Source organism: Arachis hypogaea, chromosome 20 (genome assembly GCF_003086295.3).
Source record: "Arachis hypogaea cultivar Tifrunner chromosome 20, arahy.Tifrunner.gnm2.J5K5, whole genome shotgun sequence".
In the NCBI taxonomy this organism is placed as follows: Eukaryota; Viridiplantae; Streptophyta; class Magnoliopsida; order Fabales; family Fabaceae; genus Arachis; species Arachis hypogaea.
Genome location: NC_092055.1, coordinates 129,914,998 through 129,920,837, shown reverse-complemented (window position 1 = coordinate 129,920,837; position 5,840 = coordinate 129,914,998). Strand labels below are relative to the sequence as shown.

At 39.8% G+C, this 5,840-nt stretch overlaps 1 non-coding gene across 1 annotated transcript; it reads right to left on the bottom strand.

Moving 5' to 3' along the window:
- Positions 1–1,775: 1,775 nt before the first annotated feature.
- Positions 1,776–1,884, bottom strand: LOC112787813 (small nucleolar RNA R71). Its single transcript, XR_003195203.1, has one exon. It is a non-coding gene; the product is annotated as a small nucleolar RNA R71 (small nucleolar RNA).
- Positions 1,885–5,840: the final 3,956 nt, after the last annotated feature.

The following is a 5,840-nucleotide window of genomic DNA, read 5'->3' as shown; positions in this document are numbered from 1 at the left end:
CGACCCTTACTCACGTAAGATTTATTACTTGGACGATCTAGTGCACTTGCTGGTAAGTTGTATCGAAGTTGTGACAAATTATGAATTGAGATTAGAGCACCAAGTTTTTGGAGCCATTACCAGAGATCACAATTTCATGCACCAGGTACTTTTTGAGGTTTTATTGCTCTTTTACTTGTTTTCTTATTTTCTTTTTCAAAAACTTTTTCAAAACCTTTCTTTTCTTTATCTTTTGTTAGAGTCTTGTGTCAGTTTTTAAGTTTGGTGTCCCTTTTTGTATTCATATTTTCTTACAAATTTCGAAAATTGTTCTTGGTTGTTCTTCTTGGTATTCAAATTGTTCTTGGTAATTTTTCTTTGTTTGATTCTAAAATTTTAAGTTTGGTGTCTCTTAGTTGTTTTTCTTTTAATTTTCAAAAATTAGTGTCTTTTGATTTTAAAATTTTAAGTTTGGTGTCCCTTAGTTGTTTTTCTTTTTCCTTAAATTTCGAAAATTAAAAAAAATCTTTTATCTTTCTTTAAAATTTCGAAAATCTTAACTATCTTTTCTTATCTTGATTTAAAAATTTTAAGTTTGGTGTTTTCTTATTAGTAAAGTTTAAATTTTGAATTTCAAATCTTATCTTTTTATATCTTTTTCAAATCTTTTATTTTATCTTTATTTAAATTTCAAAAATCCTATCTTATCTTACTTTAAATTCAATTTTTAAAAATTCAATTTCAAAATTTAAAATTTAAAATTTAATTTTCAAATTTAAATATTTTTATTTCAAATCTTATATTTGCAAATCTGTTTCAAATCTTTATCATATCTTCTTACTTTAGGTCCTTCTTATCTTATCTTCTTTTTAAATTTAAAACTTTTAAATTCCAAACCTTTACTTTCTTTTGAAATTAAAAATTCAAAATTAAATCTTTTATTTTCAATTCTTGTTTATTAGTTAGTTACTTATTTTATTTTATTCTCCTTCTATTTCCTTTCTCTTTCTTCTTTTCAAAACTTTCTAACTATTTTCTCTTTCTTCTTTTTCGAAAACTTCATCTCTCTTTTCTTTTCTATTTTCAAAAATATCTCCTCCTCCCTCTCTATTAATTTTCGAAAACTCTTTTAACCTAAAAGATATCTTTCTTTTCTTTTCTTCTCTTCTAACTCTCTCAAAGGACATCTATACTCTGACATAGAAAATCCTTTTCTTCTTTTCTTCTTGCATTCTTCTTTCTTATTTATGAGCAGGAACAGAGATAAAGAATCTCTCTTTGATCCTGACCCTGAACCTGAAAGGACTCTAAAGAGGCATTTACAACAAGTAAGAGCACAACACTCCGAAGGAAACTTCACAGAGCTTTTCGAACAAGAAGCTAAAATTATAGGCATGGAAGCCAATCCTAATGGTGGAGGAGACGCAAGGATGGTCCTAGGTTACTTTAATGTACCCACTTCTGACTTCTATGGAAGAAGCATCTCTATACCTGCCATTGGTGCAAATAACTTTGAGCTGAAGCCTCAACTGGTCACTTTAGTTCAACAGAACTGCCAATTTCATGGACTTCCATAGGAAGATCCCAACAGATTCATCTCTGATTTCTTGCAGATCTGTGATACTGTCAAGACTAATGGAGTGGTTCCTGAGATCTACAAGCTTATGCTTTTCTTTTTTACTGTAAGGGATAGGGCTAGGTTATGGCTGGATTCTCAGCCTAAGGAAAGCCTAGACTCTTGAAAAAAGGTGGTCAATGCATTCATGACCAAGTTCTTTCCACCTCAGAAGCTAAGCAAGCTCAGGGTGAAAGTTCAGACCTTCAGGCAGAAAGAGGGTGAATCCCTCTATGAAGCCTGGGAAAGGTACAAGCAATTAATCAGAAAGTGCCCTCCCAACATAATTTCAGAATGAACCATGCTAGATATCTTCTATGATGGCCTTTCTGAGATGTCGAAGATGGCATTGGACCACTCTGCTGGTGGTTCACTCCACTTGAAAAAAATACTTGAAAAGGCACAGGAACTCATTGACATGGTTGCTAATAACCAATTTTCATGTACACTTCTGAGAGGAATCCTGTAAACACTGTGGTAGATCAGAAGAGAAGAGTCCTAGAGATTGACACTCTGAATGTCATATTGGCTCAGAACAAGATCCTGACCCAACAGGTCAATATGATCTCCCAGCATCTGACTAGAGTGCAAGCTGCAGCTAACATCACTCAAGAAGCCTCCCATGAAGGAGAGGCATATGATCTAGATCAACCCATGGTAGATGAGGTTAACTATTTGGAGAATTTCTCAGGAAATCCCAATAATGAGCCTTATGGAAATACCTACAACTCATCATGGAGGAATCATCCCAACTTTTCCTGGAGGGATCAACAGAAGCCTCAACAAGGTTTCAATAACAATCAAGGTGGAAGAAATCAGAATAGGTTTAATAATAAACCATTCCCATCTTCTCAGCAATAGATGGAGACTCCTAGGAAGAGCTTCTCTGACCTAGCCACTATAGTCTCCAATCTCTCTAAAACCATTCATAGTTTCATTACTGAAACAAGATCCTCCATCAGGAATCTAGAGGTACAGATTGGTCAGCTGAGTAAGAGAATCCTTGAGACCCCTCCTAACACTCTTCTTAGTAACACTGAAGTAAACCCAAGAGAAGAGTGCAAGGCCATCACTGTAGAAGTTGAGGCCGAAACTGAAGAGGAGAAGCTGGTGTTGAACCCTAGCAAGGGAGAAGTTGGGCATTCAACGCCCAAAGAGGAGTATTTTAAGGCGTTGAACGCTAGTAATGGAGTAGAAGCTGAGCATTCAACGCCCAAAGAGGGATAAATCCTGGCGTTGGATGCCACAATAGGAGTAGCTGGGCATTCAACGCCCACTAAGGGTCCCCTTGTTGAAGAACTGAAAGAGACCAAGGCTCATGAAGAGACCATAGAGGTTCCCTTGAATGCTTGGTTGAAGATTATAAAATCTGAAGAATACTCCTCCTCTGATGAGGAAGAAGAAACAAGGGAAGAGCAAATTGTTCGGTACCTAGGAATTCTAATAAAGTTGAATGTCAAATTATTTGGAACAGAGACATTGGAGGAAGAACTTCCAGTGCTCACCAAGGAACTCAATGCCTTGGTTCAGCAAAAACTACCTCAGAAGTTACCGGATCCCGGACGCTTCCTAATTCCCTGCACCATAGGGACAATTACTTTTGAGAAGGCTTTATGTGAACAAAGGTCAAGCATAAACCTCATGCCTCTCTCTGTAATGGAGAGGCTGGGAATCTTTGAAGTACAAGTTGCCAAGATCTCATTGGAGATGGCAGACAAGTCACTAAAAAGGCCATATGGCATGGTAGAGGATGTATTGGTAAAGGTTGAAAACCTCTACATCCCTGCAGATTTCATAATCTTAGATACTGAAGAGGACGAGGATGAATCCATCATCCTTGGAAGACTTTTCTTGGCTACAACCAATGCCATAATGTGGCAAAAGAAGAGCTAGCCCTGCAATTATAGGAGGACCACATCTTATTCAAAATGCCCAATCCTAAATCCTTCCCTAAGGGAGAGACAACTATGAAACACTTAGTGTTTCAACCCTCTTTTTCAGTGCAGAGCTATATAGAGCCACCAGACACCAAATCTAAGTTTGGTGTTGTGAAACCATCCACAAGCACTGAGAATAAGGGTACTAAAAAGAAGGTACCTAAAGGCTGGAGGGATAAGAAAATTCCCACTGAAGGGCTCTCACCTGGCATGAAAGTTGTCTTCACAGATAGCCCAGTGATTCCACACACTGTGAATAAAGTCATGTCTCTAAAACACGTGGAGCTCTTCCATGAGAGTACAGGGAAGAAGTTCACCGTAAGGGGTGACATTCTAAGCCCCTATCCATCTTCGTAAAGGAGCTAACCGTCAAGCTAGTGACGTTAAAAAAGCGCTTGTTGGGAGGCAACCCAACCATAACTAGAATATTCCTGTTTTTTTTCCTTAAGTTTATTTACCTAATATTAGTTTATTTTCATACTTGTGTCTTTTTAGAGTTTGTGATTATGTGCAGTAGTCAGAACAGAGATAAAGACGTTCAGATATAGAAGTAGAACACCCTGGAAAACATCCCTTGCTGGCATTGAACACCAGACAAGGAGAAAAGAGGGGCGTTCAACGCCCCAATTGGGTGAGGAAGTTGGCATTGAATGCCAAGGGAGGAGTCCCTAGAAGGTGTTCAACGCCCAAGATGGAGCAGGAAGCTGGCGTTGAACGCCAGCTAGGGAGCAGAGGCTGGGCGTTCAATGCCCAAGATGGAGCAGGAAGCTGGCGTTGAACGCCAGCCAGGGAGCAGAGGCTGGGCGTCCAACCCCTAAGAAGGAGAAAGAAGCTGGCATTGAATGCCAGCCAGGGAGCAGAAGCTGGGCGTTCAACGCCAATAAGAGGGCAGGGAATTCAAATTCCGTAGCCTTTCAGGATCAGTGGGTCCCACAGAATCTCCACCTACCCCACGTTCTTCTCTTTCTTACTTTCCATCTTCTCCATATACACCCTTCCCCATACACCCTCAACCAATCACATCCACATCACCTTTTTCTCTTCCCAACACCCTTCATCACTACCATCCAACCATTCTCACCAACTCCACCCACTTCAAATTCAAAACATTTCCCTTCCAATTACCCCTCTCCATAACCGAACCTTAACACAAACCCCTATAAATACCCTCTCCATCACCCTTTCATACCCACACATACACAACCCTCATACACCATCTACCCCCTACTTGACCGAATTCATCTCTCCCTCTATCTCCACTATTTCTCTTCTTCTTCTACTCTCTTCTTTTTTTTTGTTCATATTTGCTCGAGGACGAGCAAAGCTTTTAAGTTTGGTGTTAGAAAAGCCTTGCTTTTTGCTTTCCATTCACACTTATGGCACCCAAAGTCGGAGAATCCTCTAGAAAGAGGAAAGGAAAAGCCATAGCTTCTGCCTCCGAATCTTGGAAAAGGGAGAGATCCTTACTAAGGCTCATCAAGACCACTTCTATGAAGTAGTGGCAAAGAAGATAGTGATTTATTAAGTCCCCTTTAGGCTAAAAAAGAATGAGTACCCGGAGATCCAACAAGAAATCCGGAGAAGAGATTGGGAATTTCTGACTAACCCTATCCCAGAAGTTAGAATCTTAATGGTACAAGAGTTCTATGCCAATGCGTGGGTCACCAAAAAATTATGACACTAGTGTGAACCCACACCCCAAAAATTGGCACTCTATGGTCCGAGGGCGTCTTGAACTTCAGCCCAGAAAGTGTAAGGTTGGCGCTCCAATTACCATTAATGCAAAGAGACCCACACCCTTACACTAGAAGAGTCAATTTTGATCAAAGGCTGGACCAAGTCCTTTTAGACATTTGTGTGGAAGGAGCACAGTGGAGAAGGGATGCGCACGGCAAGCTATCCAACTAAGAAGGCTTAACCTTAAGCCCGTAGCTAAAGGATGGTTAGAATTCATCAAATGTTCTATCATTCCTACTAGCAACCGGTCCAAAGAGACCATTGACCGAGCCATCATGATTCACCGCATCATGCTTGGGGATGAGATGGAGGTACATGAGGTGATACCTCAAGAATTGTACAAGGTGGTAGAAAAGACCTCTACCCAAGCAAGGTTGGTATTCCCTCACCTCATATGTCACTTATGCAATTCAGTTGGAACATAGAAGGAGACATCCCCATTGAGGAGGACAACCCCATCTCTAAAAGAAGGATGGAGCATGTTAGAGAGCCGGCACATGAACTACAGCAAGAGCATGTGGAGCTGCCTCAACAAGAAATTCCTGAGATGCCTCAAGAGATGCATTTTCCTC